At 34.8% G+C, this 24044-nt stretch overlaps 1 pseudogene across 1 annotated transcript; it reads right to left on the reverse strand.

Annotated features, from left to right (window-relative positions):
• Window positions 1–16862: 16862 nt before the first annotated feature.
• On the reverse strand, window positions 16863–17565 carry LOC145164407 (proteasome subunit beta type-7-A pseudogene; annotated as a pseudogene). The gene is made up of 3 exons (XR_013739822.1): window positions 17440–17565; window positions 17055–17169; window positions 16863–16963 (listed from the first exon to the last, which is right to left on the reverse strand). The product of XR_013739822.1 is annotated as a proteasome subunit beta type-7-A pseudogene (transcript).
• Between the last annotated feature and the right edge of the window lie 6479 nt (window positions 17566–24044).

The following is a 24044-nucleotide window of genomic DNA, read 5'->3' on the forward strand; positions in this document are numbered from 1 at the left end:
TGTAGATGATGATCAGAACATGGGTTGTGTGAAAACGAAGGTGGAAGTATTGTAATGACGATGGACTTGTGATCGTTGTAGGTATTAGAGAAAACGATGAACAATATTTTACACGCATTAAACGAGATAGGTAAAAAAATTTGGAAAAAACAGATAAACTTGGGATGGGTGTAGAGACTAGGGTTGTAAACGAACTGAACCAACATGAACAAGGGTTTGTTCATGTTCGTTCATTTGACAAATTCCTTGTTCATGTTTGTTCGTGAAAATGTTAAACGAACATAAACGAATAAAGATAAACATACACAATTGAACAACATATATTAACATAAACGAACATCTAATATTGTAATTTAATAAAGAAAATAATTGAACATATATGAACATAAATAAATTTAAACGAACGAACATAAACGAACGTAAATAAACGTTTATGAACATAAATTAACGAACGAGATCATTGTTCATGTTCGTTCGTTTAATTAAGCGAACGAGAATTTGTGTTCATATTTGTTCATTTATTAAATAAACGAACATAAACAAACTTCTCGCTGAACGTTCAGTTCATTTACATCCCTAGTAGATACGATGAACAACCATTGACTTTTCCTAAATTTGTTAGGGTGATGGTGTCTAGCTGCCAACAGGTTGGTGTTGTTTGTTGTGAGGAACGAGGTGGTACACACATCAGTCACCTTTTTAAATATTTTTATAAGTGTTTTCTATGAATTTTTTTTAAGTTAGGGACTATATCCCGGATCCTAGGAACCACATCGACAATTTATGAATTTTTGTCATTATCTTATAATGAATATATATATATATATATATATATATATATATATATATATATATATATATATATATATATATATATATATATATATATATATATATATATACGCTTAGATTATTGTATTCTATCTAATTATTTTATGGATGTAGGAATGATTGTGAGTCAACCATTTTATTTATTTTAATAAAGTGATTAATTTATATTATTGAATTAAATATAATTGAAACTTATCATCTATATAGATTTAATAAAGGAAAATTGCATATTTTAAGGAATCATAGATTCTATTAATTTTAAAAATTCAATTTTACGAATTATAATTCTTTTAATTCGGACATTTTAACAGAATATGTTTATTAGTATATTCAAAAATAAAAATATTCTTGAACAATAAATTAATAAAAATATTGTTGAACCTATTTCTTGATCATGACTTTAAAAATTTCTTGTAGAATAACAAATTCTCGAACCATCAATTGAAAAATAAAAACAAAAATTACATTAATTCTTATAGAATATGTGTAACAATTGCTAAGAATTACATTTATCGTTAAAGAATAAAACTAAAAAAACTTTCAAATTGGGAAAAAAACATCAAAATAACAAAGACACTAATACATTCTAAAAGAATAATGTTGTTAAGAATCACTTTCAATTTTGTTGTCCGTTCTTCAAGCATCAACTTCTATGAAAATAAATCCAATTTTAGTTTACAATCCAATAACGCATAAGCAAATGAAAAATAAAAAACTAAATTGCTTTCGAAAAATATGTGGACTTGTGAATTGCACCAAAACAAATGACCAAGAATTGTAGAACATGCATAAATTAGTGAGAAAATATACATATTCCATTCCAACAGAATTGAAATTCGTGATTCAATTCTGATAGAATTGGAATCCATGATTCCATTCTGATAGAATTGGAATTGTAGAAAATACACAAATCACAGATGAAATATCGAGATTTAATTCCCACAGAATCGAAATTCGTGATTCCATTATGACATATTTGAAATTCAAAGATTCAATTCTGGCAAAAACATTGCTTACAACATGTATTTAATTCTTCATGATATTTAATCACATAAACACAACCACACTCATATATTCACATAGAATCAAAACCTGTAATGCTTATTCAAAATTAATAAATTCACTTCGTATAAAACTAACCCAACGTTCTAGCTATGTATTTGAATCAATCTTCAACAAAATCGTTTTTAGAAAGAAAAAAGAACATGTAATATTAAATTACCATTATGATTATGATATTAATTATCACAACATTTGCAGTAGGTTAAAAAAAAGAGTAAACACCATACGATTTTTTGGTTTCTTAGTGATATTTTTTAGTTTTTACTATTTATAAGAAAACTTTAATAATAATTTGAACAAATTGTATTAACTTTTTAAAAAGTTGGGCACTACACAAACAGGAGGCGTACCTCCATGGATTTAATTATTATGTAAATAATAAAAATACTCTATGTAATCAGTTATGGGTAAAGGAAAAACAAGAAATGGGTAAATTTCAAACCTTTGGATTTACTGCAAAATTAGTTGTTTCATGAAGCAATCCATCAATATCTCAAAATATCATACCCAACTGCTAGTTTGTTCGTCAAATAGGGAGGTAGCGTTGTGAATGGCCGACGATTAGGGGAAGACAACGTCAACAAAAGCAGCTCCGGCGACGATATAAGCTGAAAGAGATGAATAGTCACCAGAGATGATGAAATACTCACCGCAAAAGCTTGAAACCGCCGCTCCCACCATGGATTTCTATGCCTTTTCTCGATCGAACAAGCGTGCGCCGACTTGTCGTGAGGGGAATGGATTTAACCACGTGATTTTGGGGAGACGGATAAGAGGGAGATGTGAGGGGAATAGCGATGGCGGGCGTTCGATCTGTCTCACACTTCAACTTGGAGCTAGGGTTAGGGAGGATATCGGTAATTTTGAATGGGATAGAATACAGTGAGTTTTTGATAGTTTTAAAAAGGATAAAGGTTGGTCAAAGTAATTACCATAATTATAAGAATGTATTTGTAGAAATTATTTATCAAATTACTAAATTACCCTCATTTATTTGTTTGATTATTTATTTATTTTATTAATTTTTGATTGGTCCACAATCAACCATACATCCACACAATAATTAGTTAGAATACCTGAATCTACCTTTCTCTCTCTCTCTCTCTCTCTATATATATATATATATATATATATATATATATATATATATATATATATATATATATATATATATATATATATATATATATATATATATATATATATATGCGTGTGTGCGTGGCACCTATTTTCATGACATGTACTATTCTAATAAATGTAATGACCTAAAAACCTCATATTGTTTGTTGCCGTATGTATTTGGTATAACTATGATTTGGGGTGGACTTAAAATAGTGAACTTATGGTAATTATGTGATGCAATACGTAAGTTCTTATACTTAATGTGTTGTATTACAAAATAAGTAGAGTAAACCAGGACATTGTGAAGAATCAAAGAATCGAGTATAAAATGAATTAGAGTATAGAATCAAGTAAGAATGCGAAATTGAACACCGGATGTAAATATGATCTTGTTTCAGCTCTATTACGCTTTCGAATGTTTACAGAGTACAAAGACAGGTCTGTAAAAACTCTTATCTAACTCTAGTAAATATCCCTATTTATAGGGAACAGAAAGCGTACAAAAAATATACTAAGGCATAGACACTGAAGTTTCGAATAAAAGCGCCTTAGTAAAATACATTACAAAACATTCGAAGAGGCAAAATATATTTCGACTAATTACAACATTTTAACCCTTACAATCTCCCCCTTTGTAATCATAGTCGAACATCTTAATTCGTAAGAAGCTGGATGGAATACAGCATCACTCTTCGAATTTCCGTGTACCAGGAAATAATCTTCTTAAGCTCTTTCTTATCTCCTTCATTGTTCTTCTTACAATAATTCATACGAACAATTAAGTTCGTATATTGAGACGTTGAATACCTTTCCACTTCGCATGCCTGGAACAAGAAACGTTTTGCTTTTCCAGCTTTGTCTTTTCCTGCGAAGACCATTCCAAAAGGCTTCAAGCAAATTTCACCATCAGCATACTTCTTCAATTCTGTCTGAGTCTTCGTAGGAGCCATTGGAGCTTTAATTTCCATACCTTTAGCCGTAGCTAACTCCACATCAGTTAGAGCCAAGCACTCATAATAATTTTCGATGAAAATCTTGATGTGAGCAACCCCAAGCTTAAATTCTTCAGGTTCCGTGTTTTGAAGATATGAAAACGATTTGTCTTTCAGAATCAAAGCAACTTGTATAAGATCATACAGGTTCATTAATGGAAAATCTGCAATAGTAAATTCGCAAATATTTCCATTTGCCCTGGCAACCACATACTTGATATTTTGGACTGTGTTTTCGAAAACCACATCCTTTTTCATACTGATCACTTTCTTGATCTTTATCAATGACCAAACTTCCTCAGGGGCTTTTGCAAGAACATCATGAAATCGAATTTTCATGTGTGTACCATCATCCTTTTCTTTGAAATTACCTTCTGCTTTAAATTGAGGCATGATGAACATCATTTCGTTTATCGGAAAGTCCAGCTGACTTGAATCAGTATTCGTAACCATATAACTTTGTTTTGGTTTCTTCTCAAACGAAAACATATGATTAAAAGCTACTTTGGCCTCAATTGTTTCATAATTGTAGTGTTTGGCCGGATCACCTTTGTCCATTCCCTTCGGATCACTTGCACGCTGAGTCATTATGCTTTGAATTAATCTTAGCTTTTCGATTTCAGCTTCTGCTTCGGCTTTCCTTTCTTCTTTCGATTTTTCCACCATAATTGTTTTCCCTTTATCTTTCACGACTGAATCATCTTTCACCTCCATTGTTTTCGAACTACTCCCAACATTATCAGTAGGTTTACCAATCACAATTCCTTTCGAAATTGGTCTTGTAATTGGCATGGTTGTTACGACTGTTGAAGTAATCGGCCCAGCAGATGCTATAACTGGCTTTGTTGTTGGAATCTTTGAAGAAAACATCTTTCCTACAACCTTCGCATCATCACCACTGGCCTTCGAATCACCAGTTTTTCTTTCTCCCCCTTGCACCCCTGTGAAAACAGGTGGGGCATTTGTTGTTGGAAGAAGGCTGGATATGCGAGATAGAGGAGCAAGTTGCTTGTTGAGAATTGCTTCGAAGTGTAGGAACTTTTGAGATAAAAATTCAGGAGTAATCAGGGAAGAGGAAACCGGCTGGACAGATAGGTCTTTTAATTCCTTTAGCAAAGTAGTCACTTCCAAAAAGTTGGCACTTTCGATTGTTGAAAGATGAGTAAGTTGAGGACTCAAATTTTCATATAACTTGACAAATCTTGTGACAGCGTCACAAATAATATCAACCTTCTGAGTCAGAGATGCATAATCTTTTTGAATAGTGGCAATCTTTTTTTGCATATCTTCACGAAGTTCATGAATCTGCAGATTGACATCCTCCATGACTTTCTTTACTTCTTGAACAAATAGAACATGCCTTTCCTTTGTTACATGCTTGAATTCTTTCATATCTCCGGCAAACTTCGAATTTTGAGAATGGATGCGTAGTTCATTATTTTGATCACTATGATCAACCTTCTCCAAAATTCGAGATTCAGAGTCTGTAATCATTCCAGATACTTTACTTACAACTCTGGCTTCGAACATTTTCAACAATGAATCAACCTCTAAACTTGAAACAGACGAACCACCCCCCAGATCAGCTTGAGATTGAATTATAGAATTCAACTTCTGATTCAAAATTTTAAATTGCTTCATTGTCATCAGCATATGATCTGGAAACTCCTCTTCGTCTTCATGAAACTCTAATTCTTCAAACGTACCTCCAGAACCCTCATTATCAGTTTCTGTTTCCATAAAAACAGTTTCTTGAACGGTTTAATTAGGTTTGGGTGTATCAGTGGAGTGAGAAGAAAAAATAGAAGTGAAGGGTTGATTGATTATGTTTTCGAATGTAGGGGAATCAGTGGTGGAAGTAATTGGAATAATTGGTGGAGGTAAAGAAACAATATGTTCGAAAGTTGAAGAAGTTGGATGACCTTGATCTTCTTTATTCGAATCTCCTTCACCCATATTGACATTTGCATCCGTATCAGATACGTTTTCAGGGATGCCTGAAGTTCATACCTCCTCAGAAACTGATTTGGCAACTGAATCTTCGGGTGGTATGACTATTGTCTGCTCAGGAGTTGAACTTTTTACATGAAGAGTTACTTCTGGTGTTTCAGGAATTCTTTCATCATCATCTTCTGTAGACTCAGTAGAAAGCATAAGCTTTCGTGTCTTCTTCTTCTTCTTCTTTGACAAATGTTTGGCCATATCCTCAGCCCTTCATTTCTTGGATAATGGAGAAACAGGTGCTGGCACTTCTCGAATTAAAACACCTTGATGAGTGATGTGAGGTTTTCGAACCATTTTTTGTGTTGGAGACTTGCTTTTATGTGTGGACTTCATTTTGATTCTACGAAACATACCAGTCTTCGAAGGAATGATCACGTGTTCTTGAGTTTCTTCAGCGACAGGCTCAATCACTTGTGTCTCAGCAACAGACACTTCAACTGTTAGAAGCTTCTTCTTTGGAGATTTCGAAGAAGTCAACTCTGTGATTTTGTCTTCATGAGAAGTAGTTTCAGTCTTCTTTGACCGCTTGGATTTCTTACCTTCCCTGTCCAATAGTTTCCCAGTTTCGATAGAAGAATCAATAGTCTTCAAATATGCCACTAAAACAGAATTCGAAGGATCAACTCTTTTGAGAATTGCATCTGGAATACGAGCAACAGATGGAAAAACCTCAGCACTATCTGTGACATCCTTCGGATAGTGGTATGGTTGAAAAACAGCTTTTTCTTCATCAATGGGTACCAAAATCCCTTCCTTGTTGTAAAAATGTTGTAAAACCAAGCTCTAGTATCTTGCACACGAAATACCATGAATAGCATTCGTGTGTTCTACACTCTTTTGGAATTCCTTCCACAATTGTGTAGAATAATCCACTTGAAGATCATAGTATAGCCCAGCAACCATGGCATATACTTCCATTCTTCCTTTGTCAAGACCAACTATTCTCCCAGTTAAACATCTTAGAAAAATACCAAATAAGAAATTCCAGATACTTGGAAGACCAGATTTCTTAAAATCACTGATCTTAGATAACTGAGGCTGATATCCCATCTCATTAAACATATGAACTATTTCAGGAAATGTGAAAGCAACATACGGAGGTGAATTCGGAATTTCAAGAATTTGGCAAAAGAGTTTCTTTGATAATCTGACCTTTTTGTCATTCACCAGATGGAAAGTAATTGTATCAGAAGCTTTATTGTAAGTAGCGGTTGATCCGGCTTGAGAAAGCCATGACATTGGAACAGAGAATGAACTGAACATCGCTTTAGACAAAACATAGCTCTTTAAGGCAACGATTAACATCTTCAATTCTTCCGGGTATTTAGAAACATCACCCTCCAAGTAATAGTTAGTTGCTTGAATCTTCATAATTGGCAATGAAGATACATCTTCAGTGGTATGAGAAGGATCATCATAGATAATATGAACAAACATAGTAAATCTAATGCCTATAAAACTAGTATGACCATCATGCTTGATCTGTGACAATGGTTTAGTGAGAAGATCAACTGAATTTTCTTCTGATGGTACTCTGCTCACAATGAGACGTCTAGCCTTGTACATATCATGGCGTACATGATCAATCCTATAGACAAGGCATATGAGACTCAACTCATAAGATCCAATTCTTCAGTAGTATTGGGACATTGAGTTTTACTCAAAACTGTGCCACGTTGCATAGGTAACAATCCCTTCTTAGATTCTTGCATCTTGAATATCATCAAGATTTTATCTAAGTATGTAATTTGGCAAACATCTATTAGTCGCCTAGATCTATCCTTAAAGATCTTGACACTAAGTATGTAGGCAACTTCTCGCAAGTCTTTCATAGCGAATCTTTTCCCAAGCCATGCTTTTACATTATTCATTTTTGGGATGTGATTTCCTCTTAGGAGAATATCATCGACTTATAAGACAAGGAATATAACCATCCTCCCACTAGATCTAACATACGCACGTTGTTCATCTTCATTTCTTAAGAAGCCAAACACCTTGATCTTCTCATCGAAACAGATGTTCCACCTGTGAGGTGCTTGTTTGAGTCCATAGATTGACTTTTCAAGCTTGCATATCATATTGGGAGACTTGGACTATACAAAACCTTTCTAGCCGAGTCATATAAACATCATCAATCAGTTTCCCATTAAGGAAAGTAGTTTTTGCATTCATTTGCCATATTTCATAGTCATGAAATGCAACTATGTAAAGTAGTATCCCAATAGACTTAATCATAGTTATTGGTAATAAAGTTTCATCATAATCAATTCCTTGAGTCTGATTATAACCTTTCCCAACCAGTCGAGCTTTATAAGTTTGTACATTCACATCCATGTCATTCTTCTTCTTGAAGACCCATCTACACCCAATGTTTTTAAGACCAGGTGTAGTATTATCTATAATTGGTTATTGTACATAGACTGAATCTTGCCGTCCATCGATTCTTTCCATTTTGTAGCCTCTGGGCTCGTCATGGCTTCCTAATAGTTGTGTGCCTCATTATATCCTAATACGTTGTCATCATCTTGAGTAACATGTAATCCATAGAACTTTGGTGGACGACGGTCTTTATTATATCTACGATATGGTAGTGGAAGTATATCAAATTCCTTAACTGGTTGTTCAACCTCTTGTTGTGGTTTAGTGTCAACTTTAGGTTCTTCATTGGCTGACTCTTGAATCTCATCAAGATCGATTGGGTTCCTAATAGTTTCTTGAGATATCAGCTCCCTTTCACGAAAGAATGCCCTACGAGCAACAAAGATCTTGTTCTCAACAGGCTTGTAAAACAAGTATCCAAAAGAATTTTTAAGATAACCAGTGAAGTAACACCTTTTTGATATGGGTTCAAGTTTGTCGAGTGCTTATTTATGAACAAAAGCCTCACAATCCCAAACCTTGATTCGTGCTAGAGAGGGACGATTCCCTTTCCACATTTTGAATGGTGTTTTCCCAACCTTCTTAGTTGGTACAATGTTTAGAATATAAGCAGTCGTTCTTAGGTGGTAACACCCTTGATCTCTAACATCTAATTTATAAGAATTATCAAATTTTATTTACAAATGCAAAAAATATACTTATAATTTAAAACTTTTTTACATCCCAGGTTGAATTGATTAAACACAATATAAATTTACCTATTTATATAAAAGAAGAATACGCCAATAGCATCCTATTATTTAAATTTGATCTTGTGCTCTTTTCTTCTCTTCCGGTACCATGACTTCTAATACATGAACATGCAAAACATAAATCTCTACTAGAACGGACACTAGGTCTGGTGAGTTATTCTATTATCTTTTATTACTTTCTTTCTCGTAATTCATACTCATCCTCATAGTGTAATGTCCCGATTTTCAAAGACAAATTTTTTATTTTATTTATTTAAAACGTAGGTCTTACGCACTATATTACAAACCATTGTCATATATTTAATTATAAAAGTGTGTTTTAGTAGAAGTCTTTAAAACATTATTGATGCCTTTGATGCGGATCCAGTCATGCATGAGCCTTTTCCCGATCTTAACAACAACCTGAAAGACACTTATTCAACAACTTTAAGCCGATGGTTAGTAAATTCCCTCAAGATACAAACAAATATCAATAATATTCAATATAGGTCTTATTTTAGATGTATAGACGATATATTTCTTTTTATGATGTAATTTCATTATTACTTTTATATTTTTGATCATTTAAACTACTATCTTAAATTGCATAGGAGAAAAAAATTAAAAAATTAAAATAAGTATGTAATGTGTATTGTATATGCATAGGAGAAAAAAATATAGCACTGAAAACATGACTTCAAATATATAAAATAAAATTAAGAAAAAAAGCCAAACACTTAAAATAAATTTAATTCCTTATTAGTTTCTAGATATTTTATTAAGTTATTAATAATATAATTTTTGCAATAGTATTTTTAAAAAAAATTTATTTGATCCTTACACACCAAAAACACATAAAACCTCATAAACCCAAAACTCCTAAAGTCCACAATCTTTTGCATCAAGAAAATTAATGGGAAAACGAGGAAGAGATCGTCCTCCAAACGTTTCAATCTTCAATCAAGATCCCGAGTTCTTCGAAATCTTCCTCCCAAATCGTATATCACACCAACTGGTACTCTCTCTTCTCGAACGCCTTATTCAGAAACTTCTGTAATCGACATTCATAATGCATCGAACATCAAAAGCCACATAAACTTTTATTCCATTGATATCCATCGGTTTAGATTCACGTCATTTGATGAATTTTTATTTCTTTGATCAATAGAAAGATAACTCTACTCATCATGTTTGTCTTTCCGAAGTGAAATTTGTGGCAACTTGAACTCAAAATTTCTCGAAATCTCTATTTATTTTTCTTGGTTGATGAATTTGATGTTTAATGTTTGAATCTGCAGCGGATACCACCGGATTTTGTCAAGCATTTTGATCAAAAGATACCGGAGAAGATCGTTCTTAAAGATGTTTCAGGAAGAGTCTGGCATGTGGATGTGAATCGAGGGAAAACTGGTGTTTTTTTGAAGAATGGTTGGAATAGATTTGTGAAGGAAAAGAGCCTACAGCTTGGCCAATTTATGGTGTTCAGATACAACAGAAGATCATCATCATTCACTGTTTGACTTTTTGGTAAGAATGCATGCATGGATGAAGATCAAGAATCAAGAAAACCCTTGATCAATAGTGTGAAAGATGAACAAGAATCTGATTTGGAATCAACCCCGATGCCTAAAACTAAAAGAAACTGTAGAAAATCACCAAATTTTGCGATGATAATGAGTTCAATTTTCCATTCTTTTACCTTTTCTTTATGAAAAAGGCTTTAATATTGTCGGTATTTTAGTTTATTATTCTTTTAGATATGTTCCAAACAAGCAGTTGTAAAGATATAGAGGGAAAAAAAGTTGTATGCGAAGTAGTTTGAAGAAAAAAGATGATTTCCTATATTCAAGATTCTTTATGATTATATATCTGTTATGTGTTTATATTTTTTAGGATTGATAAATTTGATCAGTTATGTAACTTATGTTTATATACGTCCATGGATTTTAGGAATTTGAATGTGGTTGTGAATTATTTAGGACATAAAAAGAAAATCACTTTCAACTGTAATGTTCCATTGGTCACAAAACTTAAATTCACCAAAACCACCATCAAGGAATGAAGATCCACTGCCATTGAAAATGAAAACACAATTTGCAAGGGCCTTAAAGATAGCATTAACAGTCTGAAACTTGAACAAAATTTCATGAAACTTGCAAGGGCCTGTTGCTTACAATCTTACTAAAAGAGGTATGAACTTGAACTCGACCCTCTGCCCCCTTTGGGCTAGTTCATATGAGTGTGTTGATCACCTGTTTTTTGATTGTTCCTTCAAGGTTGCTGTCTGGAATTGGGCCATTTGGAAGACAAGAAATGACATATTGTTCAAAAATCCTCGTGGATACCCGATGGAGACGGCAGATGATATACAATTAATTTCCTTCAAATGGTTAAAACATAGGTCTTGTTTGAAGTCCTTAGACCGGACAGATTGGTGTTGTTCTCCTAATTTTATATCTTGTATTTTGTAATGTTCTAGCGTCTTGCTAGTTTTGTTTTAATGATATTTGTTGTCGTTCGAAAAAAAAATCAAATGGGTTGTGGAGGGAAATGAAAACTTATGTTTTTTCCATGGGCTCATTGAAAACAACATGAGTTGTGGAAGAATTAACAGGCTAGCAATCACCGGAATCTGGATTGTTGATCCGATAATAACCAAGGAGGGAGTTTGGAGATTCTTCTTATGAAAATTTATAAAATCCACAAAGTTTTATTTCCTAATGATGCCTCTTTCCTTGATCCTCCCTTCATAGTTATTGAGGTTAAAGAAGTGATTTGGGTTTTGCGAAAAGGCTCCCGGGCCTAACAACTTCACTTTTAAATTCATAAAAAATTGTTGGCACCTACTTGAAGGAGATTTTGTGAAATTTATCAAGGAAATTGAGACTTTTGGAAACATTAGTGGATGATATAACTTATCTTTCATCTCCTTAATTGCAATTTGCAAAGGTGAAAGATCCTTAGAATATCAGTTCATTAGCCTCATCGGTTGCCTTTATAAAGCTCTTGAAAAACTCTTAGTCAATAGACTCAAGTTGGTTATTAGTTTGGTGGTTAGTGAGGTCCAATTGCCTTTCATTATTGGTCGGAATATCTGTGACGGTCTCCTGCTGGCTTTTGATATAAAATATAAGTGTGTTTTTGTCACACCCCCAAACCAGAACGGCGGAAAAGTCTGGGGGTGGATGAATTTCATGTAGAGTATCATAACAAATGAATAGTAGTGATCACAACATTACAACCATCATATTGATAAATAATAAGTTTACATTGTATCCAAAAACATTGTTTACTTGGTACCATATACATATGATAAAAATAAATGACGTGACGCTGCGACGTCCCATCCTCAAAACCGTTTCGGTTATCTGTTTACTGATTTCCTTAGAATACAAGTGATTTTGAAAAGTGTCAACAATTAAGTTGATGAGTTCATAAGAGTTTTGTATGACAAAGATTTGGTAATTTTTCCTTGTAAAAATGATAGAGGTTACTTTCAGAAAATCCAATATTTTCTCTAAAAATGAGCTGTAAGTCTTAACTCCAAAGACTAAAAATGTATGTAGTACTGTACTGGAAAATAGTATTATGAAGTTTTATCTTTATATAAAAATATTTGAATGTATGTTAACCCCATAAACCAAATGTTTTGTTAATACCCCATGTGAGTTATCATAACCATGCTAACGGCTAGTTGGCCTGCTACAACGTTCTTCAGGCGTCGGAACTGTTAGAAATTTGTCACCCTAGACTTGCCGGTCTAACTGTAGCTAACAGCTTAGGTGCGGGGTTGTCAATCCTGTATAGATCTATACACAAGTTTCATCCTCTCCCCACAAGAGACTCTAGTTATAATTCAGGAGTTAGTGTGTACTCTGGTAGGTACGGTGAATCCAAATGTCTCACAAAATTGTATCAACCGGTTTACGTGTACTGAAAAGCCCTTTTTCTTGTAAATGAATGCATTACTCTTCCATAGTGATTACATAGTGTAAAATAATTATACCTTTAAATAATTATATGTTTGTTCCGAAATGATAATGTAGTGTTTGTGACTCCCAAACTATACCAATTATAGTTTATTATGTTTGTTTGTTAAGACTATTTATATAATCATTTATATAAATACATAGTAGTTATCTTGTCTAGATGTTTTTAAAAGATTATGTCATAAAAACTTACATCTAACACAAGTATGAGAAATTTGTATGAAAAAGTCCATTTCAAGCTTTTGCCCCCTTTTTTAACGGTGTTTTTGTCTAGTTTCCAAATGTATGGTCAAAACAACATATTTTGGGTTGTATCCCACAAAAATGGTGAAATAACTAGAATGTAACCATTTTGTTAGAAAAACCATATCTTGGTAAAAAGTCTCAAAAATCCTTGTAGCTTTATGGTTTTAACCTTTTACTAAAGAACATATAACATAGTGTATGTTTGTTTTTCTTAGTTTTGTATCATTAAAACTATCATACTACAAATAAATGTTTTAAAAACTAGTAATACTCATATTTCATGCAAATAATGTTTTATATTCACAAGGAAATAGAACATGCAAACATATGTGTTAAGGACCACTTGGAAAAATGTGTGTAAATGAGATGAACCTAGTATTATCTTATGAGTTTTAACACATAATAATGTGTGTAAATGAGATGAACCTAGTATGAAAGTGTGTAGAAACACTAGATTAAGAAGAAAACACTTACCAAATTGTCAAGGACCACTTGGAAAAATTAATCTATGGAAGGCTTGGACTTGTTCTTGAGAGAAAAGATGAAGAATGATGAAGAAAGATGAAGATAGTGAGGGTTTGGGGATGATCTCGGCCGAAGTTAAAGAGGGAAGGATGAGGTGATGTTTGCATTGTTATTTGTTGGATAAAAGCCTTGATATATGCTGGGTAATAATTTTTGTTGGAAATGATGAAACCTCATGTCATGAAGTCAACCCTTTCTTTTCTCTTCTTTCCCACCGAAAACATCATAGAGCCACCCAAATCACATGTGATTTCGGTCTAGCACCATCGAGATCACCTAGTGATTTCGGTCAATGTACCAACCGAGATCCCATGGTGATTTCGGTCTAAGTACCAACCGAAATCACAATGTTTTGGGTCCTAAGCCGAGAACCCTAAAGGCAAGGTATAATTTTCATGTTTATCTCCCACTAGTTTGACCTTCGTTGACTTGTTTGACTTTTGTTAGCTCGTTTGACTTTTGTTAGATCGTTTGACTTCTGTTAGATCCAAAATCGACAGTTGTCACATCATCCCCCCGTTAGAGGGAATTTCGTCCCGAAATTAGTTCTTGAGTGGGTACCCATGAGCTAGGGAAAAGGTGTGTTTACTTCTGTTTCATCTGACGTTCGCGTTCGCAGGTGAATTCAGGCCCTCACTTGGCGTTCCCACGGACCTTCACTATGGGTATGCGACTTTGTTTCGTCCTTTTGATCTCCTTATCCATAATTTCCACAGGTTACTCTATGAAGTGTAGACTCTCGTTCACCTCAATTCCTCGAGTGGAATTACAAGTGTTTCGTCGGACAGACACTTCTTCAGGTTAGACACGTGGAAGGTGGGGTGTATGTTACTGAGTTCTTGTAGTAGTCGAAGTTTGTTAGCCACTGGGCCAATTCTGGAAAGGATCTCGAATGGCCCGATATACCTTGGATTCAGCTTCCCACGTTTTCCAAATCGTATTATTCCCTTCCAGGGCGAGACCTTCAACAGGACGCGGTCACCAACCTGGAATTCCAAGGGTTTGTGTTGCTTATCTGCATAGCTCTTTTGCCGATCCCGGGATGCCTCTAATCGTTCACGGATCTGAACAATCTGCTCTGTAGTTTCCCATGTGATCTCAGGGCCAATGAGTGTGCTATTAGACACTTGTCCTCTCGCTAGCTGCGTGTCACCCACCTTAGTCCAGTACATAGGTGATCTGCACTTGCGCCCATAGAGAGCTTCGAATGGAGCAACCTTAATACTAATGCGGTAACTATTATTCGATGATCGGTAAATGGGTATCCCATGCTTTACCAAAATCTATCATACCAGCTCTCAACATGTCTTCCAACGTCCGTATGGTTCTCTCGCTTTGTCTGTCGGTTTGAGAGTTGTCCTTGGGTGTCTTAAGTTCTCATCGGGAGTATCTTCCTCCGAAACTCGAAGCTGAATGTATCCCGATCTTAGGTCAACTTTCTGAGAAGTAACTCGTTCACTACAAGAAAAAGACTCTTTTACGACGCGCAAACAAAGACACTCATTGATTTATGTTACGCAAAAGAGAGTGACATTAAAAAAGTGATTTAAACTAACTGAAAACAAAATGACAAACCCCACCGCCACTCATTGATTTAAACTAACGTTATATAGTCTCTTATATGTGATGTAAATAAGCTATTGAGGTAGTTTTTGATCAATTTTAATTCTTTTTTTTAGAATGCAAAGAGAGATGGGGTTTGTCATTTTGTTTTCAGTTTTAGTCTTAAGTTCGTATTCCTACCCATATATGTTCACTTATTTTCTTAATTATATGTTTTGAAAAGAAGAATGGAGTTGTATGCTCTCAAAGTGGTGATAATTCCAATAAATAGATCAGAAAAGGAAGGAGAGGAGCTATGCATTCCAACTGTTTGACGAAATGCTTGAAAGAGCTATCTCACCTAAATCAGACCTTATAACATCACCTGATGTACACATGACCGTGAATTTATGAGCCCTCACTAGAAATTTAGTCTTTTGTCGTTTTTTACCTGCCTAGCTTATGAATATGAAAGAAGGGATTAGTCAACTTCCTCTATTGCAAGGTAATTTAATTCCAGATCTATTGAGGTAGTTTTTGATTAATATGAAAGAAAGTAACAAATTCGTGTTTAATCTATTCATTAAAGTGTAAATAAGCTTACTAAGCTAAAAAAATGATAAAAAATTAATGCTAATGTTTCCTCACCACAGGTGAAGTCTATTTTATAATTTTGAACTTATAAGTCAAACTTTCCATTTATGTGAATGTACACTCACTTTTCACTTTCTATTCCTCTATGAGACATTAAAGTGCTTGGGTCAATTTGTTCAGAACTTTCAAAGCCTGGCAGAAAGTCAGTTCAGGGGTAAGTTTGTCTTTTTTCCATTGTCCCCCTCTTGCCAAATCAGCTCTGTTATTGTTCATAAAACTTAAAAATATTGTTTGTTTTTTTCCAGAGGTTTTGGTTCCATCATGGCAAACATTTGTGTTATCTCTTGTTGTATATGAAAGATCTTCAATTGAAGGACTTGAAGATTCATATGAAGGAATATATTATTCTGATGGTTCAGAAACAAGCCTTGAATCCTTTATCATTCAAGTAAAATTTTTATTAGTGTTCAATTATTTATAGCTGTTGAATAACTTCTGCTCTGCTTTACCTTTAACCAATTAACCGTATGTTTTCATCTTCCTATATTTATTTTTTTAATCATTATAGGTTTGCATATATTTGATCATTTCCTCGTGGCCTTGCGTTGATGCTTCGCTTTGTTGTAAGTTTGGCTTGGTTTCTTGTACTTGAGTCTTATATCTGAAAATGTGACTTTTTTACTCTTTTTGTTTACAGGGAAAGTGGATACATGATATGGATCCATTTGAATCATTGAAATACCAGAAACATGGCCTTGGTAACTGAGTAAGTGAAAACAAAGTCAGATACTTCTAAATAACAGAAAGAAAAAGGAAAAGAAAAAGAATCATAAATAATCTTATGCTCACCGAAAAAGATGAGATTTGAACAGTGTAAGTGCTGTTACAACTCTTGATTCACGACCAGTGTGATATCTGTGTAGCTTCAGTTGAGAGATGATGTTGTCTAATAAAATAAAAGATTTATAAGACTAAGTTAAGGGTAGGGGATCTTTAAAAAAAGTGATGGAGTGAAACAGAGATGACTGAAAGAGTACCTGTAACAGCTTCTGTATCAGCAGCAGTTCCAGCTCCACAACAGTAAATGTTTGGTGCCATGTAATGAATGGGACCTTCTGTAGCTCTGGTATCTGCTCCAAGAATCACACCATTCTGAAGATGAAATGGTGATGATTAGAGGTAATTCATCTCAAGAGAAACTACTTACGTTTATGATCATGCTAAGCCTAAGCAATTGTATACTTTTGATGCCTAATTTGTTTATTTCAGTAAACCCTAGAAATACACAACTTCATCACATTTTCTAGTATGATACAGAAACATTTAACTGAAAGTATTGATAATCTTACTTCAGATAAACCCAATTCAGATTAAACAAAATATATATAAAGCAAGGAAACAAACAACCAAACATAAGCGTACCTCAAAGATTAAGCCAACGATGGTGGTTCCCGTTTTAAGATACCCAGGAGGTTTCAAGCCTTTCTTCGCCAGCATATCGTTTCTCCTACACAGGTCGAAACTGACATCCATTGTCGTATTTGACATCTTCAGATACCTAAATTACAACAAATCCTCACCTTGTCACAATTGAAATGCAGATAGTTTTTGATTTTGGGTTTAAGGTTTTATTCCTTTTCAATTATAAGAAATGACGCCAACTCAGTGTTTTCCAAGATTTCTTGATTTAGCCTCTGCTGTACCAGTTCCCAACATTTATCTGTTGAGACCTCCATAAAGCTCTCATTTGGACATTCTTCTAAAAAAAACTGAATTTTTTATTTTATTGTAAGATGATAGATACTAAGCATTTCAAATAGTTCATTACCTTATTATAACATTAAGTACCATTTCTTAAATATATCCTAACTAGATTAGTGAAAAACGATGATGTGTACGAAGTTGGTGTTGACATCCTTTGGTATTTAGAAACCATAACGGTATGACATGATCAAGCCACCTTAAACTGAATGATCAATGATCCAATGACACCTTCTTTCTTATCATATGGTTTATTTGATTTTTATTAGACTTTTTAACAGAGTAATATGTATAGGTATAACACAACAAAAGGTAAGCTGATAGCCATCAATTAATTAATTAATAACATCCATGGAATGGAGTTGGAATCTGTAATCCAAAAGAGAAAAAAGAAGCCCATGCCCAACAAATCAACAATCATTTGTTTCAGATGTTATTGACCCCTGATATTAATATAATACCCCAAGTCCGACCAGTTTTCTTAAAATGTAGACAAGATCACAAGACAAGTATCTTTTTAACACGTTATTATATAATAATAATAACATCAGCAAGACTAGAAACCAGCCCAACCAGCAGGTCGGGAAGCCGACATACTTTCTTTGTTTTTTAACTCCTCCCCATAACCAGATAACATTCTTTTTCATTACTTGAGTCTCCCCTGAAATGTGCAAGTTGTAAAAACATAGATAACATTATTTTTCATTACTTGAGTTTCCCTTGAAATTATTATATTAAAAGAACATTAGAAAACAATAACTTTCAACAATTAAATTTAAAAAAAAAGTTTTTTTATTTACCTTGATATCATTGGTGACTATCCCATTATTCCCACAAACACGTTTCCAATATAAATTCTCAGAAATTTTTTTATTCAAAAATGTGCTTTTAGAAAAGCTTAAATTTGCATCAGCCTAGTAAGGTACACCATGCTAATTGCATTTGGTTTATTTGGTTTTGGTGTATTTTTGTTATTATTAATTTTGACCTTTTCATTTATTAGTTTCTTATATTTTAGGAGTTTAAAAATCTAAGTTTTTGTTGTCCATGTTCTTTATGAAGGTTGCTAAGCCAAACAATTTTGAAGATTTCTATTGCTTCTCCTTTCGTTACTCTTAACAGGTAATTTTTATGTTTTTTTTGAACTCCAAATAACATCTCAAATACCATTTTATTTTATTTTTTGAATTTCTATTTACTTTGTTTATTTGTAGTATTCTGTAACGCCCGAGTTTCTAGGCTAGACATTAATATTGACATAGTAGTCTAGGTTAACCTTTGTAACTCATTTTGGAAGAAATGAAAAGGAATTATGTGAATTATGTGTTTTATGCTTAATTACTAGGATTTAATTAATTAAGAATAAAAATGAGCGTCGAAAATAAATATTAGATAAAGCCGATATTTATTAAGAAAGTTGTAGTGGGCGTGACAATGATTACATATATATAAAGAATACCGAAATCCGAGTTATAACGAAGAAGTTATGACCTGTCGAAGTTTCGCAACAAAACCGGCACGGTGCCGAATGACGTAAAAAGTGAGTTTTTGATAAACTACTTTTTAGCCTTGGCGATCTAAACGAAAGTCGTAGTGTTCGTTAAACCGAGAGTATGTATAAAAAGAACGCCCAAATCTGACTTCGTATGAGGAAGTTATGATTTTTCTAAGTTTCAGCTTAGCAGTAGACAGCTAAAAACTCGAATTTTAGATCGAGTGATTTTTAGCCGACACAACCTAAACGAGAATCTAAGGTCTCGTCAATAGTAGCACAACGGTAAAAAGACAGACGAAAACGGACGTCAGATGAAGAAGTTATGAATTTTTAACAGATTTTCTGTCCCGGTCTGTTAAAAATAATAATATAAAAAAAGTCAAAATTATCTGACGAAGTCCAAACGAAAGTTGTAGAGCATAATTTTCCCTACGCGTGCATAAAAATAACGTAAAAAACGGAGCTCGTATGCGAAAGTTATGGATTTTAGAAGATTGGGGCACATCTTTCGAGAATATTCGCATGGATAAGCTTCATCCGGACCAGCCACGTCACCCTCGCTCCGAGCTGGCCACGTATCCGAAGCAGCTGCGTCATCCGAGTCGTGGCGCGTCCGAGGAGCGACGCGTGTCGCACAGGTGTCCGAAGTCGATGACGCGTCCGAAGCGCTGGCACCTCGCATGCGCGCCATCTGTCTGAGCCGCGTGCCTTCGCCTCCTGCCGCCTCGTGCCCTCGCTGCTGACTCACTCCTCTCGGCCGACCTTCGGACCTCCCCTATAAATACAAGGCTTGCGAGCCTTCCCGGGTAGTTTTGGAGATTTTGCCCTTTTCAGCCCTTTTTCAATATTTTTACTATTTTGACATCCCCCGAAGCCCCGGTATCAATTATAGCACCCGAAACACGTCCCGAAGTTCCCGAGAAGCCCGGAAAAATTTTCTTTTCGGTTTCGAATCCCGACCCTCGCAGAGCCCGGTTTCTTAATAAAACTCCCGGTTTTATTAGAAACGATCGTTTTAGGAAACGAAGTGCTGTCCGATTATCATTAAATCATGTGAGTGTGTAGTTACTTTCACCTTACACATAGATATGAAGTATTTTATATAAAATACGTGCTGTGTGAACATATATTGTTGTTTATTTGAGATGGATGTTGAAAGAATGATTTATACAGGGTTTTAAATAATTTAAACTGTATATGTATTTTTATCTACAAAAATGTTGGGTAAAACATGGGTAGATGAAATAGTGGGTGTGCGATGAAAGATGAGTTGGATAAATGAGATGATCAGTGATATAGATTATGAGTTGAGGGTGAGTGGTGAATTATGAGAGAATCACTTACCCAAACGTTGACCCCCGTCATTCAGCAGAGTATGGATGACAACCATGGACTATTCTAGATGATCTGTGGAACATTAGCAGGCTCGCAACCTGTAAGTGTGTGAACTATATGTTCATCAGTTGTACTCTAAAACCCATTGACATGTATTGCAGGGGGGGGATTCACGTGAATAATATTGTCGATAAATAAGAGCTATGGACTTAGCACATGTTGTATAAACCCTGGCAGTTATGGACTTAGTGTCTGTTGTATAAACCCTGACGACGATGTGACTTCGTGCCTATTCCTTAGGATGAATCCTTAGGAATGAGTGATGGTTGATTCTTAGGGTAAATCCTTAAGAAATAAATAAGATAATGGGGTTGGGGTAATTTGGTTGATTGTTTGATGTTTAAGCATAATAAATTTATTTATTGTGGGTTGAAAACCCTATATGCTCACCAGGCTCCCAAGCCTGACCCACTCAGCTTTTTATATTACAGGTAGTGAACCCCGAGCATAGTCGGATGATGATGAGTGATTTTTGGATTATAGGCCAGTAGTTGTAAATAACTGTTGTAAGGCTTATAATGTCTTGTTTATGCTTTTGATCTGTATCGGAACATGACATCTCGAGGTTTTGATATAAAAGGAAATTATATATTTCTTAAAGAAAGGTTTTGATAAACTTTTATCATGTTTTGTTTTGGGGACCAATTCCGCAACATCTTTTAAAAGGATTTCTCTTATTTTATTTTAAAAGCATAAATTAAATCAGTCTTTTCTGGTCGAGAAATTAGGGGATGTCACATATTATATTTAGTAAAAAGTCACTAAAATTGTCAAGGGCAGTTTGGTCTTTTGACAGCAGAGTCATCTAGATACTGGTATAAATAGCAGGTCAAGGCAATCCTGTTTCAGCGTTTACCCTATACAAGCATATTTGATCAAATTGTTCAGATTATTATTTGATCAAATTGAAGTTGGTTTTTGTCTATGTGGGCAATTTTCCCACTACAGGTATATATGTATTCAGTCATTTCGTCAGTTTTAAATCCTCAAATAATCCATTTCATTTGTCGGGATTTATTAGGCCTGCAAGAAGCATACACAGCACACCGTGCAACAGAGGAGACGATTAATGATTCCACAAATCCTAAACATTTCTGGCAATTCCGAAATAGTTTGTGTTTTGTACGTTTGTTCTTATTTGGATTAGGAAGATTTGTTTTTCTAGTTTGACTGATGTTAATAAACTAACAATTAAATGTGATTTGTTTTGAATATTAGTACATTTATTTTATGAAATGGATTGTTTTGTTATATAAGTATTTTACTTTGCATTATGAGACTTTAAATGTGTTATTTAATTTGAAAATTAGTAAATCTATCAATATATATATATATATATATATATATATATATATATATATATATATATATAAAACATTTAAAATTATGACACACAAAAATGTGTGTCATCTTTCTTTATGACAGGGGCTTTAACGATACGCAATGCAAGTCGTAAACGCGCGTCGTAAATTTATGACACACAAATGCGTTTCATCTTCTTTATGACAGGGCCTTCCTTGACATCCATTGTGTGTCGTAAGCGCGCGTCGTAAATGCGTGTCGTAAATAGACGACACACAAAAGTGTGTCGTCTCTCGTTATGACAGGGCCTTCCTTGACATGCATTTGCGCGTCGTAAAAGGCTGTTTTTCTAGTAGTGGTTCCTTGAAGCTGGTTGAACAGATCGTCGATTCTGGGTAGGGAGTATCGGTCCTTGATGGTGAGGTTGTTTGAATCTTGACAGGCAACACACATACGGAATGATCCATCCTTCTTCTTTACGAGTAAGAATGGCGCTCCTCGAGGTGAGAAGCTCGGTCTAATAAATCCTCTACTCATTAGTTTCGTTCAGTTGGCTGGACAATTCCTGCATTTCCTCCGGTGCTAGTCGATATGGGGATTTGGCTATGTGAGTGGCTCTAGAGGATCAATTCAATTTTGAACGTGACTTGGTGCATGAGGGGGGGGGGGAGGGGATACCCAGAAGGTCTTCTGGGAATACATCGGGAAAGTTACAGACTTCTGGAATATCCTGGATGTCCTTCCCTTTCTGATTCAATTCTCATTCCTATCGTGGGCTAAGATAGGCGTGGTACCTCTTGCATTGGTACTTCTAAGCCTTGATGCAAGGGACGATTTGTGGGTTGGTGTCGGGTTTGTCATCATAGATGACAAGGGTTTCGTTATTTGATAAGTTAAGTTGAATGACCTTTTTCGTAACACATGATATTGGTATGGTGAGAACAAAACCAAAACATGCAAATGATCACGTCGAAGTTTCCTATTGTCACCGATATTAGGTCGATTTAGAAGGAACGTTTGTTTAGAGTTAGGGTGTATCCTAGATATGTGTTGTTGGTGGTTTCAGTTCCTCCCCTATCCATCTCTATTGGGAATATTTTCGTGACTGTTTGAGGTTTTTGTTTGAGTATGTATTTATACTTCGTGACTCACGAGCCTCCTCTTTGCACTCTTATTGTAAAGTATGCATGCATATGAGTTATTTGTGGAAGAAAACGTACCGGTAATCACAGCGGGGTTCCTTGTCGTTTCCTCATGTCCCGTTGTTGGAAATCCTCCGACGCCTCTGACGTTTTTGTTTCTAGTCTTTGGGCACTTCCTTTTGAAATGCCCTGTGTAACGCCCCGATTCTCGAATATCGATTTATGGTGATAAATTCTCATGGATTCAAGGTCTACTCGATGAGTTGGTTGCCTGACTCGTCGAGTAGCAGCGGGTTAGGCCGCGCACTTAAGTGACCTACTCGCCGAGTCCAAGAAGGGACTCGACGAGTAGGAGCTGGAGGATGAAACCCTAATTTACGGGGTTTTGCACCCTATTTAAAGGATCATTTTCCCCTTAGCCTCCCTTTACTACCTCTGGAGAGTACAAAAACCCTAATTCGTGTGTGTGCTCCATATTAGTGTGAATTTCAAGCTTGGAAAGAAGATTTTGTTGCTAGAAGCTTGAAGATCAAGAAGTTGGAGGCAAGAAAATTTGGGGATCTGAAGTCTACCTCAGTTTAGCATCATTTGAAGGTAACAAGTTGTTACCTTGACCTTGTTCTTTCTAGATCTCTTCATGTTGAAGATGATAGGTTTTAAGCATCCTAACACTCCTATGGTGTACATGCAACCCTATAAACCTTGGATCTATGTTTTCTCTAAAATACATGCAAATAAGAATTTCCAAGGTTTACATCCTAACTAGCATGGGATGGGGAACTTGAATCATAAAATTACTAGTAGAATGACATACCTTTTAGTGGTGGTTGATTGCTTGGAGTTTGAGAGCCTAGCACCAATAGTGTGGATGCCTCAAATGGAAATCACAAATCACCACAAACTTTGGAAAACTCTTGAGAGAATAATGCACA

The sequence above is a fragment of the Lactuca virosa genome, chromosome 3, assembly GCF_052849685.1.
Source record: "Lactuca virosa cultivar CGN04683 chromosome 3, Lactuca_virosa_CGN04683_v6, whole genome shotgun sequence".
Taxonomy (NCBI): domain Eukaryota; kingdom Viridiplantae; phylum Streptophyta; class Magnoliopsida; order Asterales; family Asteraceae; genus Lactuca; species Lactuca virosa.